Source organism: Taeniopygia guttata, chromosome 6, assembly GCF_048771995.1.
Source record: "Taeniopygia guttata chromosome 6, bTaeGut7.mat, whole genome shotgun sequence".
Lineage (NCBI taxonomy): Eukaryota > Metazoa > Chordata > Aves > Passeriformes > Estrildidae > Taeniopygia > Taeniopygia guttata.
Window position 1 is genome coordinate 14012056 of NC_133031.1, and position 15784 is coordinate 14027839.

Genomic DNA, 15784 nt, shown 5'->3' on the forward strand with positions numbered 1-15784 from the left:
GCCTGTAACACTAAAACAGGTGTTAAATCCAAAGACTATCAACTGTTTGGGCTTTTATTTAGGTACAGACAGCTTAAAATAATATTAGACAGGCAGTAAAAAAGTACTAAATCGCCTGAGAGAGGCAAGACCATGCCACAACAAGACTGAAGCAACAGAACAAAATCTTCATTCAGGCAGCAAAGCTCCCTGGGTCTGCATTGATGGAATTGCAGCTCCATCTCAAGACTCAACAAACCCTCCTCCAAGGCATTATATTATATATACATTGAAATTTGATGCTTATTAAAGCATAATTCAAGAAGTTCACTGCTATTACTTGAGACCCACACCTATCACTCCCAAATCAGTCAGTATGTTAACTGCCCTTAGGTGTCATAAGAAATCAAATAAATGGCTTGGTGAGACAATTTCTGTACATATTCACACTTAATGGATGTTCTTGCTGAGTGCAACTGGAACCTCTTCTACTAGGTCAGGGGCATAGGAGGGGGAGGGAACAGAAATGGATGTGGGGAGCCACACATCTGAGCATCATGTGCAAGCACACTTTCCAACAACATAGCATTACCTTGGTACTAACCACAAACCTAACAAGCACAAAGGGAATTCCATCTTGAGTGGCAAGACTACTATTCTGTTGTTCATTCTCCTCACTGCCAAGGAGCCACTGAAATGACAGATTTTTTTTATTTTGGGGGGGCGCTATTTGGATTTGAAGAAAACTTCCTTTCTTCAGGTTGTAGTAACCAGGAAACATGCAGCTGGAACCTTCAGGTCAGAATTGACCAGTAAAATCAATTTCTATGATACACATATTTTACAGAGATTTGTAGTTCCCTCATTTTATTAGCTTTTTATCACTCAATGGCCTCATTTGATGTACAATGGATTATACTTTCACAATGCAAAAAGGCAGATTAGGAGTCATACCATTCTGTAAGCTCCAATGTCTCAGAAAAAGCAACCACCATATCTCACTGTCATAAAATTTAATTAGGCTGCATGAGAAAATTTTGGTCTTGGGGTTGCTAGACGGGCAGCTGATGTGAAAAGCTGCCAGAAGCTTCCCCCATGTCCTATGGAGCCAATGCCAGCCAGCTCCAAGACGGAACCACTGCTGACCAAGGCCAAGCCCACACGTGATGGCAGTAGTGCTTCTGGGACAACATATTTAAGAAGACAGGAAAGTCACTGTAAAACTGAAACAACAGCCAGAGAGCGCAGAGAGAATATGTGAGGGCCCAGGGTCAGTAGAGAAGGAGGGGGAGAAGGTGGTTCTCCTGCAGCCCGTGGTGCAGCCCATGGGGACAGAGATCCACCTGAAGTCATGGAGGAGCCTCATGCTGGAGCGAGGGGATGCCTGAAGGAGGCTGTGACCCTATGGAGAGCCCATGCTGGAGCAGGACCGTGGCTGGACCCATGGCCCATGGAGGGAGAGCCCAGTCTGGAGCAGGGGACGAGTGGGAGGAGCCCTCCCTTCGGAGGAAGGAGCAGCAGAGACAGCCACCCAACTGCAGCCCCCATTCTCTGTCCCCCTGCACTGCTGGAGAGGAGGCAGTACAGGAAATATGGAGTCAAACTGAGCCCAAGAAGAAGGGAAGGGTGGGAAGGAAGGTGCTTTTAGGATTTTACTTAATTTCTCATTATCTAATTCTGGTTTGATTAGCAAAATTAAATTCCCCCATGAAATTAAACTAATTTTCCCAAGTAAATTCTGTTTTCCCCAGTAATCAGTGAGTGATCTCTCTCCCTGTCCTTATATCAACCCCAAAGCCTTTCATTATGTTTTCTCTTTCCTGTCCAGCTAAGGAGGGGAGTGATACAGCAGCTTTTACAGACACCTGATATTCAGCCAGGGTCGAGCCACCACAAAAAAAGATTCTGTAACTTCAATCTCCAAAGTTCTCTTAAGAAATGGAAAGTTTATTACACTCACTCTGCTGGTTTCCCACATACATAACAAAATTCTGTAAAATATTTTGTTGCACCTTCAGCAGTGTTGGAACAAAATTTCTTTTTCCATTTAAAGAACATTTCTATTCCACAGGGAAATCATATTATAACAGCATCTTCAAGTGTAACTTTATGTGCAAAAAAGCTTACTTAATGGACAATAGATCTTCACCATGCTTCCCAGCCTCACATACTGCAAAGTTAACACACCCAGGAACATGAGCTGAATTCCCCAATTAAATGCTTTGTTCTTTAAGTTTCAGCCATTTGCTAATGGCTGAGCCCAGAATGGAGCTGGCTGGCATTTGGCTCCATAGGACATGGGAGAAGCTTCTGGCATGGATGTAACTTCCCATGGATGTTACTGGAATAACAAATGATATATCTGTACTCCCAGCTTCCTTACTGGTGGTGACACTGAGAGGATTCAGAAGGACTCAGCATAATTTTCACATTTACATTAGCATCAGGTTTTTCAAAAATACATTTGTTAAGCTGTTAGGGTATAGAAGGAGAAAAAAGCCATCATACTATGCCCCTTCTACTAGGTTAAGAATTTCAATTGGCTTCAGTAAGGTAGTATGTGAAAGCAAAAACTGCAGAAACATACACTCTCCCACAAGGAAAGCCCTACTGTTCCAGGCCTTTGAGTGTTTCTTTAAAAGAAGCAGGGGAGAAAGTACCTAAAACAGCAGAAACAGACATGGATCAGTTCTTAACCTTTCAATATTTTGCAAGTCTGGCCTTTATATACTTTTTTAAAAATATTTTTTCTGTATTATACAGCAACTGTTGCCATTTTTCAAGGCCCAAAAAAAGCTCTTAATGTTAGACTCATTCACTTGCCATATGACAACACCTTCAAAATAAAAAATAGTAAAAGTGCCCAAGATATCATAAAACTGAAACAATACAAGTCAGCTTCAAGTGTCATGGCTTAGTAAAAGCATATAGTATTAGATAATTGCACAAGGATTTCAGAATAATCCCATGCCATGTGTAATATGAGAGATCTTAATTTGCCTTTACTGCAGAAGAATTACCCTGTATAAGGTTTTCTGTCTGCCTTACTAGAAGTATCAAATACACACCATGCACATGAACAGATATGCACAGGCACTTCCTACAGATGGACCACCCACAAGCAAAGGAGCAGAACCAGAATACTTCATACTCTTTCAGCACAATGCACAGAATTCATCCCTGCAAAACTATTTCTTTGTCCAGGATTCAGGCCAACCAGTCTTGAAATCCTTGACATATAAATATTTTCCCTCTTCAAAAAAAAAAGTCCCAGATTAAAAGATCTATTTTATAAAACCCTACATTGGATTGCTATGCTTGATAAATTACTCATAGCAGTTCTTACCAAGTTGTATGTGAAAAATAAACAAAACCACTAAAGGAAGCAAGAAAACAAAGTTTTATATGCTTCTTGACTGGACGTGAATTGTCCAGTCCAAAATTTCTTGTCTGCTCTAATTCACACACAACACAATAAATCCTTCACAGTATTACCAGCAAAGTAACTCTACAAAATTACTGCTTGATAATCTACAAGTCAAAATTATAAGATGATTTTCCTGTAGTGGAAACAATGTGTTTATTTGAACAATCCTAAATTTAATAGAAATAACTGAATGGGTGAGGGGGTATTAACCCCAGCAATTAATTTAACAATTACTTTAACTTGAGACCTGAACCACCCATAAAAAATAATACCTACTACCCTGTTCCTCCTCCTGTGACATAAACTTTACAAGATCACTCATGAATACACAAATATACAGTACATATTTAAATTACATGCCCTGAGTTTGAGGCAACGTGACCCTGCTGCACAAGAGTAAAGGCTGGGCTATTTGAGAACAAAACTATATTGGGAAAAAAACTCCATTGAAGCAGCTCTACTTTGTACACATAGTGAATGCTGAACTGCATAAGGTTCTAGGAGTGAGCCTAAACTACTTAACTAATTTCTGCATAAGTTTTGTTCAGTAGTTTTTGACTGGAAACAGGTACACAGGTAAAAATCAAACTCTTACCTTCCAGTTCCACTCCTAGCTGATTGATGATCTATTAATTTTACATGCACTGCTGCTGAGTTTTTATATTAGGGTACAGCTGAGTGATTATCTTTAGAGGTTTAATCATTTGTATGGCAACATAAAAGTGCAATAACAATTCACAATGAGTTCTAATTAGTAGTAATGAACCCAAAACCTGAACAGGCTGAGTTTTTTTCCTAGTGAATTCAAACTTAAAGTATCTACTAATATAAATAAAAAGATTGTCCAGACAAGAAAAAAAAATAAACGGCAGATGGGGTAAGTTCTGCAAAGCAGTTACTCAAAGGAGAAATGCCTGTGCAGAAGTCATTTTTTCCAAACACTTCAGAACGTTGTTAATTCTTGCTAAGTGTTCACCACAAGATGCTGGAAAAATTTCCAAGTACATTTATAAAACAAATTCCTAAGCATCAGGGTATGGCAAATCACAAATAACTGCACTACAGGAACACTGAAGGAAACATCATGCAATTTTTCCATCTCTGCATGGATACCAACTTCAAGCCAAATTCTCTTCATTACTGAAAGGAACAGAAAATGTGGGGCTTTTTCTGGGGCTAGTAAGTAAATTGGCTGGCAGCCCCATACACCAGGATTGGGGATTGAAGAGGAAGTTGCTACTTATCTTAAATGGAGGAGGAAGATGCAAACTATCTGGACAAAAAGCAGGTATTTTATCAGAAGATATAACTGCTTCCAAGCTTGTTCTAAACCCAAGCCATGTCTCCAGCCTCCATTTGTACAGTGCATCGGAATAATAAAAGCCAGAGGTGACCAAGAGCTTCCAGAACACATTAAAGTTGATGCACACAATTTCGCTTTCTCAGGAGGGGTGTGGATGGCAGAAGATTGGGACAGCAAGGAAATCACTTAATTGAGCCCTGAATATATGGTATAATTTGAGACTTAAAAATTCTCAAACAACTGAGAATTCTCAGTCTCCTGAGGAACATTGATACTCATGCTGCCACCTTTCACTGACAGACTGGATTTCTGAGTTGATAGGAAGCTTTATATTCCAATGGTGTTTTGGCCCATTTGGCTGTTGGTCTTCAGACACTGGACACAGGACATGAGGTCATGTCACACAAGAAGATTTCATGACCCTCCTATAGCACAATTGTTCCCTGTTCTCACACAGTCCTACAGTTCAGGGGGCCAGTGTGTCCTCTGCGTGGGAAAACCCCAAACACAATAAAGGACTCAATGTTACTGTCTGCAGGTAGCATTTCTGACATTTGCAAATTAAATCAGGAGATCCTGAGAGGTTACAAATATTTGCTTCTACCTTAGATATTCTCCTTCCAATTCAGAGCTCTTAGCACCTGATGACATGAGTCACTTCAGACATTTCACCAGCTCAGTGTCTGTTCAGGGCAGAACACCCCTGCATAATGCACCAGAATTTCTCTGTCTTCCCTGGAGCACTCTTCATAAGCGAGAACCTGTTAACTGTGATCATTTAACTATCATATTTTCTCAGTGTTGATTTTGACATTTATATAACGAGAACATAGCAGAAATTGAAAACAATTGTCAATAGTTTGTCAAAAGCACACACTTCTAAAAGCCCAAAAGATCACTAGGATTCATTCCCAGATGAAAAAAACAGGAGTCTGGGTGACAGGCAAGTAGGCAGGAGAGTACTAGTTATGAAATGCAATCCCTGAGCTGACTTGATACTATTTCTTATGTTCAGTATGTACGATATTAATTGTTCCCAAAAAATTAACCCAAAGGAAGGAAAAAAATCCAGTGTTCCCTCATAATTTCTGCTGTCTTATTTTTTTCATTTCCCACTGTTGCTGTTACACTTACTTCTCATCTTACAATTGACTTAGAAAAATACTTTTTTCTATTGCTCTGATTAAACATTTACTCCCTCTCCCTCCCTATATTTATTTAACAGAAATATTTCTTTTTGTCATTGTGCTTTTTCTTGTTAAGTATTTTTTTCAGTAGTCAATCTTAATTACAATTGTAGTGAATTCTCCAAAGTGCAGACTGTGAGATCACAACAGAAATCTCTGCATGAAGAACATGACATAAAAATGTCCATTATCACCACTTACCTTTCAGTCAAACCACCTCATGCTTGTCCAGAGTCACCACACCAGTCAGCTTTTTCTGGCTGAGGCTGATTCAGTTGAGTAATAGTCCTAACAGAATCTCAGAGAAAGCAGAAGCCTGCATGACTAATACCCTGGATCACTTTCATCTCCTTGTCTTTGCTGTTCCATCTCTGTTGGAGCCTGCTAGCACAATAGTTTCTTGACAGAGAAATCTGCTACCAGTGTTTCTTCACTGATACTTTTAAGAGTAAGCTGGAATATATCTCAGCTATACCAAATTTCTTCCTTAAAGGTTACAGCCCTCCTTTCCACAGCAAATGGCAGCATAAAACCAAGTCATCAAAGCCATATTTGTTTGAGATATATATACATATACCCAGCATTTAAGGGAAACCACTTATTTGTTTAACTATACGTTCTTTCTTTTTAACTAAGACAGTCATACTATTTACAGGGAATATGGCAGCTTCTATCTCATTATGGCTCAATTTATAATGTCTACTGACTATACCCAAGTCCAATATTTTCCCCTTTTCAATATGCTCCCCTAAGCAGATTCTCCAAATATTTCCTGGAACGAAGGAAAAAAAAGCTGGAGGAGGAGGGAGGGGTGGAACAGGACCAGGCCAGCAAGCCAAAGCTATTTTCCAGCAGATGGTGCAACAGGGAACTGAAAACACTTGGCAGTAACAAATGGTTTTTTGAAAGTTGTACCAACTAGTTCAGATATGTTCTTCAGAATCACCCTGGCAGCAGCCTAAGAGTTCAGATTTTTTGGTGAAGTCACTTAAGTTACGAAAAAAGGCTTGAGTTATAGCAAGAAGTTCGGGCCATCTGCCCCTCATATGCTTACACATAATCATTCAGGTGCAAAAAAGAGCCATTAACACAGGAAGAATTACATCCCTTGCAAACACATTCAAACTGTCAAAGAGTCAAAATAATGCAACAAGAGCTATAAACGTTAATGTGAAAGGTCAAGGGCAAGAAAGCAATTTCCTTTTTCAGAAGTTTAGGACTACAATCATACAGTCAGATCTCAGCCAAACATCTTGACTGGTTGGTTTTTTTTCATTTCCAGCTGGGATCATTAATCATTTTTTTAAGATCTGAAAGCAATGAACAGCCCAAGGATCAGCCAACAAATAGTCAGCAATTAACAACACTTTGAACAAAGTCAAGGGGTGTGATGAACTTCAAGCCTGTGATCATTTCTAGCTCAAGCAGTTTTATATCAAGAGGTGCAAGGAAACCTCCTGAAAGAGCAACAGGATACTTTCAGTCTCTTACTGTTACACTGTTGAGAACAGTATTTTTTTCCAAGTGGCTGGAAAATTGTTGTTGTGCAGAGAGGCCGCATTTCACACAGCAAAGATCCACCTTGTTAGCTGGTTTTGCAGATATCCCAACAAATTCATCTCTTCATTGAAAAGCCAGGACAATTTTATAGTTAGCTGAAGATAACTAAAACTGCTAACAGAAGCAGAGCTGTCAACTGGCAACTATAGCACCAGGAAATAGCAGCGACAAAAGCACTGCAGAGAAAGAAGCAGCAGTGTATTTAGGGAGCCAACACAGCATGTGAAAGGCTAAATGAAAGAGCAGATAGAAGGTATAAGTGGATGAGAACAAATCTTTTTGAAAAAGCATTTTTCCAATAAATTGTTTGCAACCTGCAAACTGGGAATAGTGAGAGTATCTCTCTATGTCTATCCCCTTTAGCACAATCTGTGCTCTCAGGACTGGGAGAATTCTTTCTGCAAAGAACTGTGCCACCGTGCTTTCCTTGGGTCATTTCCAAATGCAACAGGTCTCTGCAAGGCCCTCTATTACAGAATGTATGTTGATGCCACACAAGTGAAAATATTTAAAACACAGAATTCTTTCTCTCTCTGTTTTGAGCATCAATCTTAGGGCTGATTAACAAGAGCTGCATTCCTTGATTTGCATTCTGAAAGCACTCAGGAGAAATTGAAGCCTTAGATGATATTCAGGCAAATGAAGTTATATCTGCAGGAGCTGCCATTTTTGCTGTCATGGAATGTTTGATGCAAGGATAGTTGTTATTTTGTAGGCTGTTTGTAAGCCACCAATGACAAGATATAAGAGATAATTTTCAATTTTTAGTTCCCAGAAGATGATATTTACACTAAAGGATAGACAAGGAGACAGGAAAACACAATTCTAACTTATCCCAGAGAAGGGCCCTGCTGTCTGTGATAACCTCCTCTGCCACAGTTTCTCTGACTATAAAACTTGAACAGTGGTACTGATATTGGTAAATCACAGCCTCCTGAACAAGAGGGTACTAGAATTAGGTGCTAATACATTATAGCATCTAAAATGAAGCATACATTAGATCTTTAAAGATTGAGGATGGGGGAATCAAAGTTCTAAGTCTTGATTTTAGTGATATCACAAGACATCTTTTTTATAATTTAGTAAAAGGCTTTGGATTTAGATGTAGATCTACAGAACTATTACTGCATGAGAAGCAAAAATAAATAGCTGTATCCAGTATTTTTACAGTTCACTAAAGTACAAAAATAAAGTACCTTCAAAATCACTAAGATATCATTGAAAATTATGGAAAGCACAAATATTTGTTAAACTGCTGTCAGTTTAGACAATTTGCCATCCTATAATTAAAAACATCATATCCCATATATTAATCATTATATGAACCATGCTTATTTATGGATATGCTAACTGCCCAGACAACCAAGAGGATATTTTCCTGTTCTCCCAGTAAGCAAACTACATTACATTTGTTTGGCAAGCAAGCAGTTTAACCTGATAGATAAAAGTAGATATTAATTGAGAATACTATTAATATTATATTATTTACATTAGTAAAAGCTGGGGCTATCTGGTCCAAATTGATTTGCATCTGGATATGGGCCAAAGAAATCAGAGCCAATAGCTGCTATGTGAGTTTAAGACTAGTCAGCTTACCTTCTGTTTCAAAAAAAAAAGGTGCAAATAATAATGAAATACTATTTATAAGTTGTTATATGAATACAAAACTCAAAGAATAATAAAAGTTAAAACAAGCCTATCTTAATTCTACAACAGGGAAAGAGACCTAAAAAATAGGAACCAAATTGTAATTACTGCATCCCATCTTTACAATACTTTCAAAACTGTTTCTTGAAAGATTTTGGGAAGGAAGGACTAAAAATGAAATTATGAAAAGATGTGCAAAGGTGACTGGATTCTGCATCAATTGAGAGTAGATTAAAACAAAATCTATTAGCTGGCGTTGTTCATACATCTGTTCTGGATCTGGTACAACTTAATTATTATCACAAGATATATTCTCTATTACTTTTATATGTTCATTCTTGCCTGTCTGCACAGAAAGGAGAAAGAGCAAAGACAAACCTCCTCTTTAGCTATCAGTTTGTTGCACTGGAGAGAGTGAAAAATGAGGTGAATCAGTGCTCCAGGCTTTCATCTGGGTACTTCTTCCCAATTCAGGCCACAGGGTTGAAAAGCTTACCACAAATTGAACTGCCCTGCAGGAAGGTTTGAGGGTTCCTTTTCCTCCTTCAGCCTTTATAACCATAAAAGTTATGACAAAACTGCAACATATTGACCTCAGAGACAAACACTTAAGCAGCTCAGCCTAGCCGAAGGACAGATCTATTGAACAATGCTGTGTACACTTAAAAGCCTACAGTCTTCAGTCATCTTTGATTGTAAGACTAACATGACTTTCGACCAAATAATACCTTGTTCTCCAAACCCAAGATACACTGCAAGTATCTGTATCCAGTAAATTTAATAGTAAAATATTCACATTATTTTGTATATTTAATATATTATTTTTAGAAAGGTGTTTTCAAACAAAGAGGTAAGGATCAGTTCCTTCTTCATTCAATTCAAGTTTGCTTGTCATCTGTCTCCACCTACTTAAAACTTCTCATTCAGTAGGGAAATGTCAATTCAAAACCTCTGTCCTGGAAATAATGGCAGTCAGTACCTCCTCACAACATTTTACAGGAATACCATTGTACTTCCTCCTATTCTAGGCTGTGACATCTCTTTAGAGCTTTCAACTCACTTCATTCAAACATTTATAATTTAAAAATTTACCAATACATGAAGGAAAAACCTAAGCCATACGTAGACCAAGATAACACCAAATAGAGTAGAAAATACTTTTTGTTGTTCTTTGTTTTCTTTTCATGGCCATCTACTGTCTCTTGGCCTCAGTTTGGACTGCCTGCTCTTCAGATAACAAAATGAAAACCTATATATACGTGTATATATATGTGTGTGTTTGTGCAGGGAGTGCATATTTTATACAAATATATATATATATATATATAAATTTTAAAACATTATTTGTGATTGTGAGCTTTTACATAAATTCTGAACTCTGAGTTCTCCTGCAATGCCTACTCCTAGCAGAACCTTTGTTCAAACAAATCTCTCCTTAGCAGCTTTTCTGTGATCCCATATTGCACTGTGACAGCCTAGAATACAAGGATAGGTCACACTAAGCTTCCACCAAAGCAGCTGCAAGTAAGCAAGTTTACCACTAATACTCTCTCTGCAACATAGTTTCAGTCTCCTTAGTATTTGCTATGCAGGAATTAAAAAGGAAAGAAAAAATGGATATGCTTAATTTTAGAGTGGCTTTCAATAGAGAAAAAGCATTCAGAATGACCATTTGTAAATTAAGAGGCATTATCTAAGGTATAACCAAAACAATTATGATAGCAAATTGACAAACACTACACCACTATCACCTCTTGAAGGAGTTCAATCATTTACCATTCAATTTTTTTGTACACTCAAAAATCCCAAGTGACAAGAGACATTAACAGCAATTTAGGCATAGCTACAATTACAAATTAAGAGGACATTTCATTTAAGTTACCTTAGCTGTATTCTTCATAACCACACCAAAGGTCAAATCCTGCATTGATTTTCAATGCTAGAAGCTTTGTAAGAATAAAAACACAATTCAGAACAGAATTTCAAAGCTATCAGTGCTGCAAAAGATATAATAAAAATTGATTGCCACAGATCAAGTAATTTTATGAGCATAATATTAATTTAGAATAAGTCCCACTCTTTTCCACAGTAAACCACTATTGTATACAAATTTCCAAACACACAGAGACAATTGGCATCAGCTTGTTTTCCTGACAGCAGTGTGACTTCACATTCATGGCTGTGCATTCTTTCACTAGCTGCATCCTAACAGCAATGACTGATCAGTCAAATGTAGGCTGTGTAATACAGAGACAAAGAATTATATTCTCTAGGTATAATATGTTTAGTGTTTTACCTGGGACATTATGAGCAACAGTCCCTTTGACTTTAACAGGACTATGCAAGTAAATAAAATCACAGACCTGTTGGTGAGCATGGGTGTTATTTCAGATGGCCTTATTTCCATTCTCCAAAGTCCTACTGACTATAAAATGGGCAGACAACAACTCTGCTTCTAATAAAATATTGTCATTCTTACAGTTGATTCTACCAACACAGTCATGGTGGAAGTTTTGAAGAAACAGACACTTTCCACTCAAGAAAAATAGATATCCAAGAAGTAACCAGAGGAATCATCACTGAAGGCTAAAGTTCCTAATTCTGCAGCTTTCCCCAGGGTTTTCCACACAGGTTCCTTTTTCATACTGCGTATTTAAGAAATTCCAATAGCTATGCAGAACACAAGAAAGTTCATCACTATGTGAAAGAAACTCAGCAGGTAAACAGCTGCCAGTGTCTAGGGCTTCTTTAAAACATCAATATGTTATGGGATTTTGTTGCTTCTCTTTCAATGGGTTTTTTAAGACTAAGAAAAATCTCAGACATGCTCTATTTTTAAGTCTAAAGGTACAAAAGAACTGGAGCATTATAACACCTGTTTTTCTGCTAATGCACTATATTTTTACATATAAAAATTGGCAAGACAGGTGCAGACAATACAGGCTGCTATGGATTGAAGAGAGTAATAATTTCTATAATTTTAGTCATCTCTGTGGGACACTGTGGTCTAGTGTTTACAGTATTCAGAACCAGGTTTTTTCCTTCTACTTACTGCCTAGTGACTACTATGTGCCACTCCAGCTTGACATGCTTTCATCCCTCAGCTACAAAGAAAGATACTGGAAGTTTGTTTATTTGTAATTTAAATGTGCAAGGGTTGGACAGTGTCACTGATACAAAATCAACAATCAAAAAACTCTTCAAAGGCCCAGTGCAGAACTCCTAGAAGCCAATGTTTTTTCCTAATGATTTCAATTATCTTTGAAACGTGATTAATTACCTTGGATTTTAACACACAGCTGGGATAACACTTAAAAACTAAAAGTTTTTTTAGAAACACAAAACCTTTAAAATTACTGTGTGCAATAAGAATAACATGCCACTAAAGGAATGCCATTCTTTACTTGAAATATAATTTAGAACCTATCTCCATTTCATTAAAAAATGTTGTATTTTTTTCATGTAAAGAAAATTAACATTAGTATTTGCCTTATATTTTGTTCAAAATATTTTCATTGCAGTTTTCAGAGTTTTACATTTGGAATCACACAAATTATGGCATTATTTTTACCCCACAGATGAAGAAACCTACGGTAGGGAATTTACATGGATCCAAAAGAAATGAGGGAAGCAATCATTCTAAGCATTTTAAAATTCAACAAAGTTTTGCAGATTCAAATACGGCACAAACTAGTTATTTCATTTTTTCTGTTTTCTTGCCATCTTATTCTATCTTCTGGACTTTTCTGACTTCCCTTGAGACAAGCACGATTATGTGCTACCACTGCAACAACACTGCTGAACGTGAAAAAGATTGTAAGCATGATAATGCAGGTGATTGAAGACTATAAAAGGAGGAACTTTCTTATACAGTTAGGAAAAAAAATATATCAAAGAGGTATTTACCCATGAAATTTGTTCCTCCTATATTCCTTTTCTCCATTCAAGCCCATAGGGTTGATTGGCACAGGGATTCATTATTAGTCCCTTTCTGATAAAAGGCATCATACTACTTGAAGGCATCACAGTATAGTTGGTTTATACCAGGCATAAAGCTGATCTTTTAATGACATTTGCAGTGCTGTCCTTATTATCATGTGTGAGCAGCCTAAAGAAATCAAATACACCATGTGGGTAATTTTGTGCTTTTGCTTGTAACTCTTTCAAAAGCTTATATGGAAACTGAAAGATGGAAATAGATGACAGACCTTACTTTGGAGACAGACTCAATTTAGTAATTAAAACCAAACATTAAGTACAAACTTCACTGTAAAATTATTAAGGGAAAATTATTACTAAGTAACAATAAAATTTGCCTTAAAGATGCAAATATTGTGTTGGATAGATCTCCTTTTGGTATAAATCAAGCAAACTTTTTTGATTGCAATGCAGGTAAAACAGGCTATGGTTAAAAGGAAAAGCCCAGTCATACTGTGAGCCAAAAGTCCCTGAAGTCCATGACTTTGCAGTGAATACTGATGCAGAGTCCCAGAACCAGAACTTAGTCTCTTCTGTGGATCGTACTGTCTTCTGAAAGGTCAGTAACTTAGGAATTTTTGTCATCTAGGTAAACCATCCCAATTTTTCTATCTAATAGCTTGATGTGAACATCTCTGCAAAACTCTTTAGGTGTTGACAGCATCACGTTAGCTGGGTTACACAACATAACACACACTGCATGGGAAAAAAACCCAACTCATTTCAGTCATATAATCATTCTCTAATCACCCCCTCAAGGCTGGACTAAGCTCTCATGTACTGTTCATTCTGCCATTTCTTTTCAAGCTCAAAGGCCTTACTCTTGCCTTGAAGGAAAACAGTTTTTCTACCTCACCCTTTTTAACCCTTCTCTGTGAAGTGTACTTTTTCTTCAGATGCTTTATTTCTTATGCCTTGGGAAAATTAAAACCAAAAGAAAATTCAGAAAATGCATGCACAATGTGGTTGTGGGGTTTTTCTGTAGTATTTAATGCAATAAAATTAACTTTGTAATCATTTTATTAGGCATTTTGAGCAATGACCTGATGTTGTCAGAAAACTGTTCATAAGAGGCTTGTCTAAGCTGTGGGACCAAAAAAAGGATTTTCTTACAGTTTGGTGAGAATCCTCACCAGCCACGCACAAAACCAAGATCTAGGTTCCCATCTTTGCCCATCAAAACAGATGTGCGTAAGCAGGTGAAGTAGAGAAATGTGCTCCAGTATGTCCCTTCGTTTGTACTCAAAAAACCACAGCCTTTGGCACAATATGAAGACATATCCCATAATTAATATGGAAAAAAATCTCTGCCATCACTTCTCACAGTATGAATTAGTTTATATACATGTACACAGAGAAGATAATATTTTTACCTGAATATGATTATTTGCTCTCAGCAGAATTAACTTCATCACTCATTTTCTGACTCAATCAGTATTAGGATCTTTCAGATCTGGCCCCATACACATTTTTTACCCCAGTAAGAAATATTATTTGAGGGATGAATTCCATAATTTTGAACACAGGTTATAATCCTCTCAGAAACATGGAGAAAAACCAAGACAATCATCCAGCTAAGAGATCTGTAGAATCAAAGGCAATGAATTCTGTATGTACACAGAAATATGCCTAAGTTGATCTAAATGCAGGATCTAGTATTAAAAACTACTCCTTCAATAACACAGTTCTTTAATATTAGATATTGTTCATTTGATACATTTACCTACTTTTATCCAGATAAAATAAACAATCTACACTTTGAGATAATTTTACTTGAGAGTATTGACATTAGGGAAAATTTAAATAATTTCCAATTAGGGAAGTTGAAACAGTCAGCCAAGGAAATAGGAGTTAGGGAGTCTTTTCCCAAAAGTTTCATCTCAAGGGATGACAGCATCCACATGCCACAGTTTCTACTCTAGTAAACTCTGCATCAAGCTGTCTGTTAAGTGTATCTCCTAGAAAGACACCCAATGTTGACTGGAAGATTGCAAGAGACAGACACCCACTACAGCATTAGGTACACTGTTGTGCTCATTAAATGCTCTCTCTTTCACATCTATTCTTAAGCTTATTTATCTTGCCTCAGCTTTCAGCCTTTTTGTACTGGATTAAATAACAAGTTAGGAGAATATATGGATAGACTACAGGAAAGCTGACAGGAAAAAGCAAATAACTAGGAACACTATTTACTTCACTTTGCAGCTCATAGTTCCAGGCTTTCCTCCAAATTATCATCATTAAAAAGAACCCTACAGACTCAGCCCTACCCACCTTCCACAGTCCCCAAGCCTGCTGACAAAACTCCTACGTTTATTTTCCTGCTGTATTTCTGCTGATGTGTAATACACTTCTTTCCAGCTCTTAAAAGAGGACTTGCAGGAAGTACCTGAATTATGCCAATGAAATGACCTAACACAGATCAGTACCTGGTGCTGCTGTCTTTTGCTCATTTCCCAGAGTAGTCTTTCCTTGAGGAAGAAGTGTCTCCCACTCAAACTGAGTACATTTAGGGGCCCAGCTGTGTCTGCACTGGTGTGCTCTGAAAACCTCCCATATCCAACTTGCTGCTCCCAACCCAATCAATAATGCCAGAGTTACAGTCCAAAAGAGATCGAAATTCTGAGGAAGAAAACAACCACAAATTTGCTAGCCTGTCAAAATAAAGTGTCACAGTGATAGTGTAACACAGCCTATGCCCAT

General features: G+C 37.5%; 1 long non-coding RNA gene across 4 annotated transcripts in view; it reads right to left on the reverse strand.

Annotated features, from left to right (window-relative positions):
• LOC116808542 (uncharacterized) overlaps positions 1–15784 on the reverse strand; it is a 420301-nt gene that overhangs the window by 345815 nt on the left and 58702 nt on the right. Inside the window, exon 1 of one of the 4 annotated variants that reach the window (XR_012056691.1) lies at positions 6098–6681. The exons of the other annotated variants lie outside the window; for them this stretch is intronic. This is a non-coding gene — a long non-coding RNA (uncharacterized lncRNA). Of the gene's footprint in view, positions 1–6097; positions 6682–15784 lie in introns of those variants that run through there. 4 annotated transcript variants of the gene reach the window in all.